The sequence below is a fragment of the Sus scrofa genome, chromosome 7 (assembly GCF_000003025.6).
Source record: "Sus scrofa isolate TJ Tabasco breed Duroc chromosome 7, Sscrofa11.1, whole genome shotgun sequence".
NCBI lineage: Eukaryota > Metazoa > Chordata > Mammalia > Artiodactyla > Suidae > Sus > Sus scrofa.
Window position 1 is genome coordinate 5880474 of NC_010449.5, and position 18111 is coordinate 5898584.

The following is an 18111-nucleotide window of genomic DNA, read 5'->3' on the forward strand; positions in this document are numbered from 1 at the left end:
ATTAAGTGGGGTGAGGGTATCTATAACAGGGGGGACCTCCTAGTAGAAAAATAAGGACGCAAAGAATTTGACTGCATTGGATGAGTTGGTCAAGGTATTGGTTTATAAAGTTGTGCTGTCTTACATATTGTAGAGGGTGTGTACACAGGGTATAGAAAAATAACTGTGCACAGACCCGCGTTAATTAAGGATAAATAGAAGACAGTGACCACAATATCTCTGAAATGAAAAAGCACTAAGAATGAATCCCTCCAAAATGGAAAATAATATGAAAAAGAATATTTTAAATTTTTTTTTTTTTGTCTTTTTGTCTTTTCTAGGGCTGCACCCATGGCATAGGGAGGTTCCCAGGCTAGGGGTCTAATCGGAGCTGTAGCCAGCAGCCTATGCCAAAGACATAGCCATGTGGGATCTGAGCTGTGTCTGCAACCTACACCACAGCTCACGGCAACACCAGATCCTTAACCCACTGAGCGAGGCCAAGGATTGAACCTGCAACCTCATAGTTCTTAGTCGGATTCATTAACCACTGAGCTACGATGGGAACTCCTGAAACAGAATATTTTTTAAAAAGTATCCTTTCACGAATATACTTAACTAAGATGTTTCTATTTTGCCATTTATTTTGTCTTTCCCCTAAGCTTTTGGTAGGCTATTAACTGAAAATACAGTTGCTCCCTGTACAAAGAAATGTCATATTAGTTTTGTGAGTTCGAAAGAGCCCTCCTGACTCCTTCCAATTTCCAATCACTCGTTTCCCTACTTCAGCATCTGTCTTAGAGGAGAAATAAAAGGTTTATCTATGCTTTGCACTTCTTACTTAGGAGTAGAGCAGTTTCATAATTCTTCTATTGATAATTGAATAAACTAATCAAATTTACTTACATCTAATAAGCTTAAGAAATTATTAGAGGAGTATGAACCTTATCTACTTTTACCCAAAGACATTAAAAACATATGGAATACATATCAGCATCAGCTACCTCTGGTGCGATCTACGAAGCAAGGCACATGCGTTCTGTGGTATTCTTACCCAAAGTGTAGAATCTTAACGTGTGCGCAAGAAAATATCCAATATACCCAAACTGAGGGGTGTGAGGCCAGCCATCTTTCTTCCAAACCTCAGATCAGTACTTTTCAAGACATTCTGCTAAAGGAACGCAAGGAAGGATAGAGAAACTGTTGGAGATTGAAAGAAACTGCAGAGACCTGACAACTCAATGCGTGGTGAGACCCTGGGACCAAAAAAAGAGCAGTAGTGGAAAAGGCGGTGAAATCTGAATAAAGGCCGTAGTTTAGTGGAGCAGTATTGTACCAGTGTCGGTCGCCCAGTTTGGGTAACTTTCTTGTGGTTACTCAGTAGGTTATCCTCAGGACAAACCAGGTGAAGAGCGTGTGAACACTCCTTATGCTACTTTTGCAACTTTTCTCTAAGTCTGCATTAATTAAAAAGAATACTCGTACACTTGCCCAAGTGGCCTATAGACACTTGCTTATCCAGATTTCATTTTCTCCTTATTTTGAGTTTGTGTTTCTTTCACAGTATGGAGAAGTGGTTTAGCGTCCTAACTTAGACCTGAAAGAAGGCTGGGAGTTCCCGTGGTGGCACAGCAGAAGTGAAGCCGACTAGTATCCATGAGGATGTGAGTTCAATCCCTGGCCTCGATCGCTCAGTGGGTTGGGAATCTCGCTTTGCCATGAGCCTTGGTGTAGGTCACAGACTCGACCTCGGATCTGGCTGTAGCTCTGATTTGACCCCTGGCTTGGGAACTTCCACGTGCCACTGATGCAGCCTTAAAAAAAAAAAAAAAAAAAAAGCAGGCTGACAGTCATGCACTCCGATCCCCTATTTTATGCAGGAAGAAACTGAGAACCAGGCATATTTGGGACCAAGCTGAGACCAGCCCTTGGGAACTGTGACTCTCAGTGTCGTTTATTTATTTATTTATTTTTTCACACCATTCTGACTCTAGTCTGAGGAGGGTTATTAGCAGATTTATGATTTAATTACTTTGGTCATTTTTTAATTACAATGAATCACCTAAATAATTTGAGATGGCTTCGTCCCTCTGCTCTACTCAGAGCCTGGTTTTGGTTTTTGTTTTTTCCCTGAAAGCGTTCACTGACCTTGTCTTATTAAATGAAACTTAAAAGTAGGCACATGCTTTCCGAAGGCAAATACTGTTTCCTTCATTGATGGTGATCTCTGATAGCCTGTAATCAAAGTGCCACCTATTGAATAAAATCGATTGTTTCTTTAATTCTATTAATTGCTTCTTTCAATTTCCTTACGAGCAAAAGCCTTTCTCCCCATTTCTTCCAACACGTGTTTATTTGCATCATGTTCTTTCTTCCCAAAATGGAAATGGAACAATTTAAGTAGTTCTTCCGTGTTTTCCATAATTTTTACTTGGGTCCTGCTGAGGTGAGCCTGCAGATTGGTTTATTTCTCTCAGTATGAATGTTTACGTGTGTGTTTTTATTTTTCGGTTTGAAAGGATAGAGCTTTTGTCTCCTACAGAAGTGAAAGAAGCAAACATTTTAAAATCCGAGGCATTTCTACTATGGATCTGAGCTGAGTGGGTTACTAGACTGTTAATGGCAAAAGTACGCAGTTCGTTGCAGTTTCATGTTTCATTTAATAATTAGCCATGATCTTGAAGATATACTATCCTTAGCGTCCCATTAATGTTAATGGCCATGTGTTCAGGGGCTTGACCTGAAGTGGGAGGGACAGTGGTTATGTGTGAGTCATAACCATTCAAACAACACAAAGGCATAACTCCTCTCCTTGAGTCTTGTTATTTTTACTGAAATATCACTGAGTATGGGAAAAGACACCTGTGAGCAAATTTGTTGGGCTTTTTCATATGGAAGGAGGCTTGCACTGCAGGTCTCTGCTGTCACTGCCTGGATCTGCGTGACTGGAGGTGTCATCTTGTAGAAACTGAAATTGAGGGACTCCCACCCCACAATGCGGTTGAGGGGAAGGTTTTGTTTGCAAAAATGGTGCTCAAAGGAGGATCAGATGTACAGAAACAGCTGTACATCCATGCGCAAAAATGTAACTTCAGGTATAGGCCTCATGTCCTTCCCCAAAGTTAACTCAACATGAATTAGAGACTGAAATACAAAATGCAAAACTATAACACTCCTGGGAGTTCCCACTGTGGCTCAGCAGGTTACAAACCCAGCTAGGATACAGGTTCCATCTCTGGCCTTGCTCAGTGGGTTAAGGATCTGGCATTGCTGTGAGCTTTGGTGTAGGTCACAGATACGTCTTGGATCCCATGTTGATGTGGCTGTGGCTTAGGGCTGCTGCTGCAGCTCTGATTGGACCCCAGCCTGGAAACTTCCATGTGCCACAGTTGTGGCCCTAAAAAAGCAAAAAAAAAAAAAAAAAAAAAAAAAACCTCCTGGAAGATAACCTAGTAGAAGATCTAGATGGCCTTGGGCATGGTTCTGACTTTTTAGATACAACACTAAAGGCACAATCTATAAAATACATAACTGACTGATAAACTGGACGTCATGAAAATAAAAACAAGCTTCTGCTTGTGCTGGTGAAAGTGCTGTCCACAGAATGAGAAGACAAGCCTCAGACTTGGAGAACATATCGGCAAAAGACACATCTGAGAAAGGACTTTTATCTGAAATACACAGAGACTTCTTAAAATGCAGCAAGAAGACCAAAAATGGACAAAGGACCTGAACGGATATTTCATCTAAGAAGACATATGGCAAATAAAAGCAAATGAACAGGTGCTCAGCATCATAGGTCATCAGAGACATTCAAATTAAAGCACTGCCATACAGCCACATGCTTATTCGAATGGCCCAAATCCAGAGTGCCGACAACATCAAATGATGCTGAGGATATTGACGATGCTGATGAGAATGTGGAGGACCAGAGACTGTCATTCATCGCTGCTGGGAATGCAAAACGGTACAGACGCTTCGGAAGACAGGTTGGTGGCTCCTTACGCACTCCACATGCTCTTCCTGTAAAACCTAGCAATCATATTCCTTGGTATTTCCTCCAAAGAACTGAAAATTTGTGTCCATGCAAAAACCTGTATGCAGATATTTGCCATAGCTTTATTCATAATTACCCAAACGCAGGAGCAACCAAGACGTCCTTTCGTAATTGAACAGATCAATGAACTATAGTCCATCCAATGAGACACATCCCTTTTACTAAAATGAAATGGGTTATCAGGCCATGAAAAGACGTGGCGGAAATGTAAACGTCTGTTGCTAAGGCAAAGCAGCCAGTCTGAAAAGGCTGCCTCCTGTCTGTTTCCAAATATGTGACATTCTGGAAACGGCAACATGGAGTCAGCAAAAAGATCGCTGGTTGCCAGGGGCTGGGGGAGAAGGGGGATGAGTAAGTGGAGCACAGAGATTTTTCTAGGGCAGTGAACCTGCTCCGTGTGATACGACCGTGGTGGATGCTTGTCACGATACATTTGTCCCAACCCTTCAGACGTACAGCACCCACGGCGAAGCCTTGTGTAAACTAGGGACTGTGGGCAAAGATGACGTCAGTGTAGGTTCGTCCACTGTAACACATGTAGCACTTTAGTGCGGGATGTTGATGGGGCGAGTTTTGCGTGTGTGAGGTCAGGGGGTCTGTGGGGACGCTCTGTACTTCCTGCTCAATTTTGTTGTGAACCTCAATTGCTCTGAAAAATAAACCCTCTTTAAAAAGGAAAGAGGAGAGGAGTTCCCTTTGTAGCACGGCCGGTTAAGAACCTGACACCGTCTCTGTGAAGATGCGGGTTTGATCCCTGGTCTTGCTCGGTGGGTTAAGTATCCCGTGTTGCCACAAGCTGTGGCATAGGTTACAGATGAGGCTCGGATCTGGCGTGGCTGTGGCTGTGGCTGGCAGCTGCAGCTCTGATTCTACCCGTAGCTTGGTGCAGCCCTCAAAAAAGAAAAAAAAAAAAAAAAAAAGAAAAAGAAAAAAAGAAAGAGAGAGAGAGAATGAACTATTCATATCTCGACAACCTGGATGGCTCTTGATCAAGGGTATTTTACTTGAAAAATACATAAACGGCAATTTCAGAAGGTCATAGCGGTTATATGATGTAGGAGTCATTTGTCTAGCGTTATGCAGCATTCTGGAAATGACACAATGGTAGGGATACAGGTTAGTGGTTGTCAGGGCTCAGGGATGGGGGATGGGAACTGGCTGTAGCTGCAAAGCTGAGGCGGGAGGGGAGAGCCCTGTGGTGGTAGGAAGAGTTCTGTCTCCTGATTGCATGGTGCTTATAGGAGTCTCTAAGTGTGATAGAATGGCCTAGAACACACACACACACATTGACACGCTGATGCCAATTTCCTGGTTTTATTATATATACTATGTATCCTTAGGTCAGGTGTTACACTTGGCAAACACTGAGTAAAACGCATGTGGGGCCTCTCAGCCTTCCTTTGCAACTTCATGGAATTTGTAATCAATTCAAAATCAAAACAAAATTTAAACCACAAGACAAAGTTCAACAGAGAAGTATGCTCCAGGTCTGGACTGGAGGTGACCTGGAGAGGCTGGAGGAGCCTTGCGGGGCGTGTTCAGTGAGAGGAGTTGATGGGGAAATGTCTAGCATCTTCCCGTCTCCCCAAGAGCAGAGTGTCGGGAAACTCGGAGCAGGTGACCTATGCTCCTCAAGCCAGGGGGTCTCTTCTCGGGAACACAGGGTGCATCAAAGCTGTGCCCAGAGGGTGCAGTTCTCAGAAGGCCCCTGCTTGTTGCTGGACTGTCACCTGGCTTGGTGACTGAGTGTAATTTCTAAGGTGGATGTAAACAGCCGCGGCCATCATGTCCATTCTTTTTTCTTCCTTCAAGAAAATTTTTTCTTTCATTTCTCCTGGATAGTATGATGACCTTCGGAAGGGAAATTGTTTTCTGGTCAGGATGCCCAGCATGGCACAAATTCAATTTTATATTAAAAAAAAAAAAAAAAAAGCTTAGGGAGAAAACATTAAATCCCAGCACCCATTACTCAGAAAGCAAGTGAAGGCCTCTTTAAAAACATAATTACTGTCTAAGCAAAGAAAGGCCCTCGCTGGGCTCAAAGAATTCATGTTTGAAGTAGTGGATAATCCTATAATTGCCACGTCTCAGAAAAGTTCGGTGACTATGTGGGAGAGAGCCGTTAGTTAAATCATGGAACATTACACATCAAAGCTGCCTCTGTGGAGGATGTTTAACTGCTTGAAACATATTTAAAAAAAAAAAAAAAAAAGACAAGACTTGGGCCCAGGGTTTCCATTGAAGCTGAAGGAAGGAAAGGAAAAAAAATGTTTTCTTTCTAGAGAGAAGAAGAAAGAAAAAGGAAATTTATCTCTGTGTTTCAAAATCCATGCTTTTCCATCATGAAGGAAATGGGTGTGTCCTTTGCGACAAGTTAAGACGCAAGAGCATTTTCCAGCGGAGGAAACTGTCCTGCCTCTGCCTCTCCATTGATTCCCTGCTTCCCACTGTGGCTCCTACTGCACATGGCCAGAGACATGCAAATAAAATGCAGATTCAGCTGGAAATTTGGTTCTGCCATTTGCCTCCTTCAAATCCCACAAATGACTCCACATCATGTAATCATGTATTTTTTAACTTTATTTTTTTGGCTGTTTAGGGCTGCACCTGCAGCATATGGAAGTTCCCAGGTTAGGGGTCTAATCAGAGGTGCAGCTGTCAGCCTCCACCACAGCCACAGCAGTGTGGGACCTGAGCTGCATGTGTGACCCACACCATAGCTCATGACAACGCCGGATGCTTAACCCCTGAGCGAGGCCAGGGATCGAACCCGCATCCTCATGGATACTAGTTGGGTTTGTAACCCACTGAACCACAAGAGGAACTCCATGTTTAACATTTTTAAGACTCAATATAAACTATAAGCCCCTGGCAAAATACTGCCTCTGTTTTGTTCAGACCTGGTGCTCTAATAGTTCCAGGTTACCTGTTGCTCTTTAGGACACCAGCCGATTCACACAGCTGGGTACTGGGTATGCTTTCCCCCCTCTGCCTGCCGTCCCCCCACCGCACAGCCTCCTCAACTCCCTTGTAACCAGATGTCTTGGTCCTTCAGGCTACCGTAACAGAATCCCGTAGGCTGGGTGCCTCTAACCCCAGAAAAGTTACCTCTCACTGTTCTGGGAGCTGGGGAGTCCAGCATGAAGGTACTGATACACCTGTTGTCTGGTGAGAGATTCCTGGGTCATACATGGCCTTCTCCTTGATAAGTCCTCACGTAGCAGAAGAGGACAGGGAGCTCCCTGGAGCCTCTCTTGCAAGGGCACTGATGCCATTCATGAGACTTCTACCCTCATGACCTAATCACTGCCCAAAGGTCCCGCCTCCTAAAGCCATCACACTGAAGCTTAGGGTTTAACATGAATTCCAGGGGACAGTGACATTCGGTCTAAGGCACCAGGCTAACTGTTACTCTGCCTCACGCCCAGTGAGACCAAGGTATGCCCAGGGCATCTCTGGCAAAGCCCTGACAACAAGGAGAATTAGTCATCAATCACCCCTGTAGACCAAGGGCCCCAAGAGAGCAGGACCTCATTATGCACATGTTCCAGGCATCCAGCACACAGTAAACACTCAGGGAAGAACCTGAAATCTTTCCATTTATAGGACCTCCCTTCTGAAGCTTTATGGAGTCCAAAATCCGTTTGCTAGACTACAGGAAATCTCGGGGAACTTAGTAATTTGTATTATATCCATGTTTCCAGTTTCCCCAGGACACTATTGGGATGTTACGTATGTGAACTCTTGGGTGCTTGTTTAAGCAGTGATTGAACATTGGAACTAACTTATTATGCGAGAGCTGTTGTCAGGGCAGACTTGGAATTGTTCTGTTGAGAATATCAGGTTTGGGACCATCAAGGCCTCTCTGACATTTTTCTAAAATTGTCCATAAGAGTTGGGGGTATGTACATTTCTAGGAAGAAAACATACAGTTTTCTTGAGACGTTCCAGACAGGGCTGTGACAGAGTCAAGCTTGATCTGGTCACCGCACAATAGGCCAGGAGATGGAGAGACAAGTCATCAGGGCAAAGAAGAGCAATTTTATTTGAAACGCCAGCAGACCAAGAAGATGCTGGACGAGGGTCCAAAGAACACTCTTACCTGACTTACAAGTCAGGCTTCTTTCACACTATTGCTTTTATACTAAAAGGGTCGGGGTCATGACTGGTTGGGTCATTCGTGGTGCTGGAATCTTTTGTTCTTGCATCTGTCCATGGAGGTCTGGTCATAATTCCCTGTAGACCTCCAACAAGACAAATGGTATCTTCTGTTCTCCCACTTTTTATTCTCTATATGAATGGAAAAGTGTGATGCCTTTAAAGGTCCAGCCTGAGAGGCAGAGCCTTGAGAAAGGGCTAAGATGTATATTTCAGGCTACAGACAACGTTCTTTGCCAAAGGTGCAGAGCCAGCATGACTCAGCACAGGTAACAGGGCACCGTGGTCAGAGCTCAAGGATTAGATCCAATCTGGAGTCAGGTTTGTTCTTGTCTGGAAAGAATAAAAGAAAAAGGGCAAAATTACCAAAGGGGAGGGAAGGGGACTTGTCTAGGAAATGCGGGGAGGAAAGGAAGAAAGATGCTCCAAAAGAGTAAAATGATACATAAAAAGAAAATGAAGGGGGCCAAGCTGTGTGTCCAAATTTGTATGCAGCCTCTCTCTTGGGGAATATGCTCTTCTGAGTATAAATACAGTCCCTTCTTCCCCACGAGGGTGAGAAACGCTTAAAGGACCGTGGCAGACAAAAGCTCAATGTCTTAGTAAAGACTTACTTTGCTAAGTCATAATATTCAATGGGTATAAATGAAGAGGAAGATTGACACATAGTATTTGCAATACACTTGCTTCTGACCAAAATGAATAGAAAGTATTTAGTACGTGGTCATTATTATCTCCAGCAGAAAGATACTTTGCTTCAAAGGGACTGAAATTAAAATATTAAAAGCCTTGGAGTTCCCGTCATGGCTCAGTGGTTAATGAATCCGACTAGGAACCATGAGGTTGTGGGTTCGATGCCTGGCCTTGCTCGGTGGATTAATGATCCCGCATTGCCGTGAGCTGTGGTGTAGGTCGCAGACGCGGCTCAGATCTGGCATTGCTGTGGCTGTGGTGTAGGCTGGTGGCTACAGCTCTGATTAGACCCCTAGCCTGGGAACCTCCATGTGCCATGGGTGTGGCCCTAAAAAGACCAAAAAAAAAAAAAAAAAATTAAAAGCCTTGCTTTCCTTTTCAGGTAAGATGCTCCTGACAAGGATGAGGACGGATCTCCAGTTTCCCAGCGACTGGAACATGGGGATCTCTGAGCTTGTCCAAGACTGAGCCTTGCAGGTGCTTATCCTAAGCAGCCTCCAGAAATCTAGCGATTTCCATAGTTATGGAGCAATGAGTAATACGATTTAAAGTTTCCGAGAAAAAGGAGAGAAGTAAAAAAAGAATGTCTCTGAATTCCACTTACATCAACCACAGTAATTATAAAATAAATTGAATCTAAATGAACTGGCAATTTGGAAAAAAAAAAATGGACGTATTTCCAAAATTCCAACTTGAAGAAGGAAAAGCCCACTGTTTGTAAATGATAAAACAAGGCATTTGCTTAAGCCAGAGCTGCCTTGCCTGGCGTCTTCGAGGCTGCTCACCAGACCCACGGTTTGGGTGCATGCAGGTTGAAGACTTCTGAGCAGAGGATTTAATTTACTAGATTCACATATGTGTCAATCATTCAAGTAAGGAGGCCACATAGAAATATTTTTAGCAAAACTGTGAGCACCTTAATATGTTGCCTTCTCATGGATCAAGAATGGCAGGGCATGTTTGCAAACATTCTAATTGTACATGAGTTTTTAATATAACGTGCTTCATAAAAACCTTATAGTTACATCTTGTTAGTAATGGTCCTTCATCTCAAATCCCCTGGAGGATTCTTTATTCTGGAAAAAAGAGTATCGAGGCCCCCCCGGGGCACTATTTAGGAGAACTGACTGCATGATCATCTCCTCCTATGTCAGTTCAAGTTAAAATATTTTATGGCACTGTCAACATTTGGTCAATAGCACATAACTTATTGTCATAGTCTATTGCAATAACACGTAAGTATTTGTCGATAACAATGCAAAGAATAGCTTATCCATCCTGAGTCTCTGTGTGGGTGAAGCTAAATCAAATGTCTACCAAGAGAAGAAGAGAGGAGAGTCCGAGATTCAATCTGGTTATGGCAGGCATTTGATGTCTCTGTCAATGGGAAGATTCATGCCCTTAAATAAGAGAGAAAGAGAGCTTTGGAGAATGAAGAAAAATCAGTATCTGAGTGAAAATTTTCTCCAATAGAGCAAAGGAAATTTTCTCCAATAGAGCAAAGGACATTTTTTAAGTCCTCAAGTTGGGACTGGATTTGACATGTTTTACAGACTAATGTCATCTTTATTCTACGTACAGGGTCTTCATATCGAGGTTATTTTTGTCATGCAAATTTTAATGCAAATGATAATGGTTTTTGAGCTCACAGTTGCCAGGACAGAGAAGCGTTTTGCAGAGTCAGAAGCTCTTGTTTTGATATTCGCGCGTGCGGTCGTCCCTTTGCCCTCTCACCTCAAGGTGGTTCAGGAAGAAAGCTTCTGCACCTGTGCCACAGCTGGGGCTCTGAGAGGTGGTTAGGCTCTTTGCCTGCTCCTTGCCCCTAGATGTCAAAGCCGTTTTACTTTATTAGCTTCTGAGACTCAACGAAGCACTGCTAAGGCACTAATTCCCTGAAGCATGATCAGATCATCAAGCCTGAGAGTTAGAATGACATTTGGGGCCGTCTAATTTCAAGTTCTCTTTAAAATAAGACTCTTCACTCCAGCCTGTGTGCTGGCTCAGAAAGAAAGCAGCCTCCAGGAACAGGGACCATCTTATGCCCAGAGCAGATATGTTCATGGACCATGGATGCTAAAGCTCTCTAAGTGTTGAAAGGATTTCCTTCTTCTTCTTCTTCTTCTTCTTCTTTTTTTTTTTTTTTTTTTTTTTTTGTCTTTTTTGTCTTTTTAGGGCCACACCCACGGCATACGGAGGTTCCCAGGCTAGGGGTCTAATTGGAACTGTAGCTGCTGGCCTACACCACAGCCACAGCAACACCGGATCTGAGCCAGGTCTGTGACCTACGCCACAGCTCACGGCAACACTGGATCCTTAACCCACTGAGTGAGGCCAGGGATTGAACCCACAGCCTCATGGTTCCTAGTCGGATTCGTTAACCATTGAGCCACGACAGGAACTCCGATTTCCTTGTTTTTACTGGTATTGGTTCTGACTATAATTTTATCTACCACTTTCCCCATCACAGCCCTTTAAGAGAGCCATACACTCAACTGAATTTCCTATTTCTCTTTATAATGACTGCTTATATAGTTTCCATCTTTTTTTTTTTTTTTGGCTGTGACCATGGCAAGGAGAAGTTCCCAGGCCAGGGGCCAAACCTGTGCCATAGCAGTGACCCAAGCTGCTCCCTGACAATGCTAGGTCCTTAATGCATGGTGCCCCAAGGGAACTCCTAGTGTAGTTTCCAGACTCTTTCCCATCTTGGTGACCTGCACTGAACATAGTTCAGTTTCTCATGGTGCCTCTTTTCCCTTGGAGCTTTGTCTTCCATTTGTATTTCGACTGTTGATAAGCAAAGGTCTTCACCTTTATAATGACAGCATATGTTGCCTTCTCTTATTACTGGTTCTATATGGCGTAGATCCATGGGGCACTAGTGACATAAACTCTAGAAAGATTGAGCCAGGTCTATTTTTATAAACAGAGATAGGGACAGTGGGCACATTGTCAGCATGGGGACTTTATTTATTTTGGGGGGCCACACCTGTGACACATGGAAGTTCCCAGGCTAGGGAGTGAATGGGGGCTGTAGCTGAGGCCTGCGCCACAGCCACAGCCATGACAGATCCGAGCTGCGTCTGTGACCTATGCTGCAGCTTGTGGCAATGCCGGATCCTTCACCCACTGAGCAAGGCCAGGGATCAAACCTGCCACCTCATGAATACTAGTGGGGTTCTTAACCCGATGAGCCACAACAGAAATTCCAGCCTATAGACTTTACATAGTGGACAGAGCCACAAGCCCCATTCAGATGAGCAGAGTACCTGGGGTAAACTTGACCCCAGGGACAAGGCAGGGCCACCATAGAGGACATGAAACATTTGCCTCAGAATCAGGTGAGAAGAAAACTTTATTGATTAAAAATATAATTTTAATCATAACAATAAGCCATGCTTCTTTTTAACTCCGTTTCACTCTCTTGATTGTTTTTGAATCCTATCGAAATCCTGAGAGGTGGGTTCCTTATCCTTAGTTTACGAATGAGGAAACTGGAGCCCAGAGCAGTCAAGTCCATGGCCAAGGCCATAGAGCTAGTCAGTGGGGAAGCTGGACCCCAGACAGGCCAGCCTGACTCTGGAACATCTGCTCATAACCAAAGTACGCCAAGCCCCTTGGGTCTGGCTTCCTCATCCTGAGATTAATCAAAGGATCCAGGAGCAGCCCTGAGTGTGAAGAAAGAGCTTAGTGGCCCCAAGGGAGTTAAAAGGACAGACTTTAAGGGTTTGAGACAGGTGGAGCCTGAAACATACTACTGACCTGCAAGGTAATTTACTAATATACTAGTCATGGTGACGTCGCTGGGTTGACACAAGATGCTTTTTACAAGACACGCCGTTAACCACCCTTTGCTTCCCGTCTCAGGACAGGAAGGTGCTGGTCTCAGTGAAGAAGGTCAGCATTAAATCATGGACTGAGAAATGAAGTCACGTCAAAGGACAGCTCTCGCCCACCCCGCTAAAGCCATGACCCAGTCTTGGTAGGGAGGAATACAAAGGCTTTTAAAAATAAACGGCCCAGAAGTTCCCGTTGTGGCGCAGTGGTTAACGAATCCGACTAGGAACCATGAGGTTGCGGGTTCGGTCCCTGCCCTTGCTCAGTGGGTTAAGGATCCGGCGTTGCTGTGAGCTGTGGTGTAGGTTGCAGACGCGGCTCGGATCCCGCGTTGCTGTGGCTCTGGCGTAGGCTGGTGGCTACAGCTCCAACTGGACCCCTAGCCTGGGAACCTCCATATGCCGCGGGAGCGGCCCAGGAAATAGCAACAACAACAACAACAACAACAACAAAAAAGACAAAAAAATAAAAAAATAAAAAAATAAACGGCCCAAATCTGGCAATTCACAACTTTTGCAGAGAAACACTTTGGACTGTTATTATTTAAGCCAGCAATTACGACGAGCCTTCCACTGCTTTAAGCGCTGTGGATGATTTCATTCCGTTAGTGCTCCTAGTAACTCCAGGAACGCGGTGCTATTGTCATCCCCATTTGAAATGTGGGTAAACTGAGACTCTGATAGGTTAAGGAACTTCTCAATGTCAAGCAGTAAGTCAGAGCCGACCCTTGGATCCAAGTGTCTCTAGAGCCCGTGCTTTTTCTCCCTACATTATATATAAGGTCCTTCGATTGTGCATGATAATATTTTTTTCAATCTCTTGCTGGTATTTCCTGGGGAAATGCTCCTGCGAGACTCCAGAACAAGCCCGCACTGAATTTTGGAGCCACGCTCCACCCTAACCCTGGGTGCCGCTCCGATCTCTGAGTCTCTGAGGTCAGGATTTTCTTTGGAGACTCCCTTGGATGGTTGGAGGCAGACTCTAAAACTCCCCACGGGCATGGCAACACCCTGGTTTGGGGTTCTGAGTTTTGCTGTTGTCCCCCAACTGGTCACACTGGCAACATGCTGAAGTTCCCAGGCCAGGGATTGAACCTCTGCCATAGCAGCGACAACCTGGATCCTTAACCCACTGAGCCACAAGGGAACTCCTGGGCCTCCCCAGTTTAAAGGCTGAATGTGACTGATTTCCTTGCTAATTTTTTTTTCTTACACAGTATCTTTATGAGGAAATAACTCATGTCCACATGCATATTTCTCTAGAAAATCTATTCTACAGTCGTCAGCATTGCTATAGCTACTTTTAACGATTTTTCCCCCCATGACGAACAGATTAACTGCCTCTTAATTTCACTGACTTAAATTTCTGTTAAAAACTCTCCCCTAGAAAAAGAATTTATCCACTCATTTGGACTTTTTCATTATTTAAAGAGTACTTTGAAGAATTATTGTGGGGAGTTCCCGTCGTGGCGCAGTGGTTAACGAATCTGACTAGGAACCGGGAGGTGGCAGGTTCGGTCCCTGCCCTTGCTCAGTGGGTTAACGATCGGCGTTGCCCTGAGCTGTGGTGTAGGTTGTAGACGCGGCTCGGATCCCGCGTTGCTGTGGCTCTAGCGTAGGCCGGTGGCTACAGCTCCGATTCGACCCCTAGCCTGGGAACCTCCATGTGCCACGGGAGTGGCCCAAGAAATAGCAAAAAAAAAAAAGAAGAATTATGGTGGTAATGGGATGATGATAAAGATGATGATGGTAATAAAAGAATGTTTCAGAAGAAACGAGAGAGTAAATAGTTTTAATTTTGGTCTATTTTTTGCTTTTCTTTCCTCCTCCCCTGCCTGGGTCTATGCTTATTGAACTCCATAGATGCCAAGACAGCATTTGTAAAGAGGGATTTTCTTTAACTCTGGGTGAGTTGTACAAATGCAATAACGTGGCCCAATTCTTGTTTAATTTTGAAGGTTCTCTCCGAGACGACATGGCTCATAATGGACGGTTCAAGCCAAATTATCCATTATTGTTCTCAAAGTTTACAATTAAACTATCGATCAAAACTGGCAGTGATTCCTCCAGCAGCCCAAGCGCAGGGGCCGCCGAATTGCATCAGAACCCGAGTGCGTCCAGGCAGAAGCAGAGGATGCAGACAGACCAGACAGCAGCCTGATGGACACACATACCCTCCACCCATCACCCCGGGATCCAGCATCTGGTACTTTTCCTGGAGCCAGCACACGGGCCGCAACCCGGGGGTGCGTGGTCTGCGAGTGCGCGGGTGCGGTTTTAATAGCGAGAGGTCCACGCAATTTGCGACCCCCATCCCTGGCTGGAAAAATTGGAGTTTAACAGGTTCGGCTCCATAGGGAACCAAGCTCAGCTTTTAGGCTCCTTCAGACACGGCAGAATGCATCTTTTCTGGGGAATTCCACAATAAAATGACTGTTATTTATCATTACAAACCTCTTTATCATTTAGTCAATAAAAGCCCTCTCTCTCTCTCACTTTTCTTCCTGTGGCGTGCTCAGAGTCAGAAATCGGTATTAGTCTCTCCTGGCCTGGAGGCGGGAGATGTCAGAGCCTGAATCATGGTCCACCCTGGCTTCCTGGCGAAATTGTGTGTGAAGGCCTGAGGCCAAAAGGTGCACATGCTCATTATTTGAAACACAGATTTTTGCTCCCTTTCCTTTAGTTTTTCTTTCTTCTCTTTCTCCTTTTTACATATTAAGACCAATTTTATATATATATATAATATGTATAAAACTCATAAGACATCGGACATGAGCGAGGCAGTCAGAGCTTAGGGGGGGCGCCTTGCCTTCGTGTAGTTGTTGATCAAGAAATTGAAAGTGGATTGTCATTTAAACCGAAAAGGACAGTGGATTGCACCTCTTGAACGTTTAGATCCCAGAGAAATACCGGAGAGTGCGCTTTAGAATGACTGGGTGTCGGTAACAGGTGCCTTCAAAATGGAGAACAGACCGAAAACGGCGGAATTCTGGTTAAGCATTTGGCACTTGTTATTTTTACTTACGTGGAGGAGAGGCTGAGGTCCTGCTGCAGACAGGTAGAGGGGTCCCTGCCTTTGCATCGGCAGGCAGGTGTTTCCTTGGGATCCTCTCACCTCCTCCAGCACGCCAGTGGTGGCCATGTGGGATGAGGCACCAGGGGCCCCCAAAGTCAATACGAATCTCAAGGTAAGACGTGCCTTTGGGAGTTCCCGCTGTGGCGCAGTGGCGTAAGAATCCAACGGCAGCAACTCAGGTTACCGTGGAGGCTCAGGTTCCATCCCCGGCCCCCAGCGCAGTGTGTTCAAGGATCTGGCATTGCTGCAGCTGTGGCACAGGTCACGGCTGTGGCTCAGATTCCGTCTCTGGTCCTAGAACATCCATATGCACGGATGAGGCCATTAAAAGAAAAACTCAGTGCCTTTGGACCTGACACAGACATGGTATGGACATTAAGCCAACTACCCTGGGTGTGGCTGGAATTTCAAAAAGTACCGAATGGTGGCCTTAGATTTCCTCTTCATTAAACTGCGGAGGGTGTGAGCTCTCCTGATTTTTCCGTATGCCAAATAAAGACAACACTCTGCAGGTGAGTTTGTTCGTACCTTCAACATCGTATTTATTCCACACATGTTGTGAGCTTCTCCTGTGCGCCCGATACTATGCCAGTGATGGGAATACAGCCACGAGCAAGTGGGGGCTTAGGGAGCGCCGTAGGATGAGCCCCGGAAAAACCGAATGAGCACCACTACCTATATCCATGTTCAATTATTTCATTTATAAAGGGGCAATTTACTGATAAAGAAAGAAAATGTCACTATGTTTTTGTTGCTAAAATCTTGGCATTTCCCTTGTATATTTAATTCCTGGAGGAAATAACATCTAGAAGCATAGAAACCAATGTTTCTAGAGCTGAAAATACCTTAGAATTATGTTTGATACTCCTATTTTATAGAGGAAGAAATTATGGCTTAAAAAGACAGACAATGAAGAAACAAATATTTTATGAAGATTCAACTAGCAGTTTCTGTATAGGAACTGAAACTTGGATTCCTGCGTCTGTGACCAGCTTCCTTCCTCTGGAATCTCCTCATTCTGATCTTTTTTGTATGGTATTTACTGAAAAGCCATTCGAGGTTGGCTTGGCAATGACAGGACAGAAGAAGAAGTAAATACTTGGACTTATCATTTGCTCATCCAGATTCTTTTTTTTTTTTTTTTTTTTTTGGCTTTTTAGAGCTGCACCCATGGCATATGAAAGTTCTCAGTCTAGAGGTTGAATCAGAGCAACAGCTGCTGGTATACGCAGCCACAGCAAGGCCAGATTTGAGCTGCGTCATGGCAACGCCAGTTCCTAAACCCACTGAATGAGGCCAGAGATCAAACCTGCATCCTCATGGATCCTGGTTGGGCTCGTTACCACTGAGCCTTAACGAGAACTTCCTGCTTATCCATATTCTTTAAGATGAGTAAGAATTTACACATGCTTAGCATAGCTCAGCTGGGGGCTTCAATTCAGATATATAGATATAGATAGATAGATAATTTATTGATAATTATCTCTGGTGTAACATGAACAGAGATTAAAAGTCTTTCATTCTGGCCCTCCAGTCTTGTTCGATTGGTGTATGCTCCACTCTTGAATATAATCTCCAGGAGAGAGCAATTGTATAGAATTGTAATCTGCAAAGAGAAGAGCAACTTCCAAAGAATTCAGGTTCTTCTTCCAGGAAAGAAGCATTCTTGCAGTATTCATGTTCTAAGTCGCCCCAGCTAATCTTCAAGGCTATATATGAACAAGTCTCGGGGGAAGACAGACCATGTGGTGGGAACCCACAGGTGCCTAGACCAGAACCCACATTTTCCATAGACGTCTCTGTGACGTCAAACGCTTTCTGCCCCTTCTCGCCAGACCGTAGAACTGGCCAGAGGAAATCGGCCACTTGCACTTATTAATTTATTTGTATCCAAAATGGCCTGGAATGTTTTTAAATGCTCACAAAAAAAGACGGCTTTAGACTGAAGCCTGATGTTCTTGTCTCGGAGTGAAATCTTATGACAGGTTCTAAACCACTTAAAATGAGATAGTCTGGGATAAGGATGCAATTGGCAGTCTTAGCAGCATCTTGCTGCATCTTGAAGCTACTGAAATAAAGCAGTAGCATGAGAGGTGTCAGCTCGTCCATGCTGAGTGTGATATTTAAATCAATCTTTACAGAGTGAAGGACTGAGGAAAAGAAAAGAAAAAGTATGTGTTTTCGTTTCTCTCTTTTTTTCTGGTTATTCTTTGGTGCTATTAAAAAAGAAAAAAAAAAAAAAAAAAAAAAAAAAAAAAAAAAAGCTCTTGTCTTGGGCCTGCCAGTGCTAACTTGCTAACTATGGCAGCATTCAT

General features: G+C 44.3%; 1 long non-coding RNA gene across 1 annotated transcript; it reads left to right on the forward strand.

Moving 5' to 3' along the window:
* On the forward strand, positions 352 to 16865 carry LOC110261773. The gene is made up of 3 exons (XR_002346295.1): positions 352 to 1643; positions 9270 to 9364; positions 14679 to 16865. It is a non-coding gene; the product is annotated as an uncharacterized LOC110261773 (long non-coding RNA).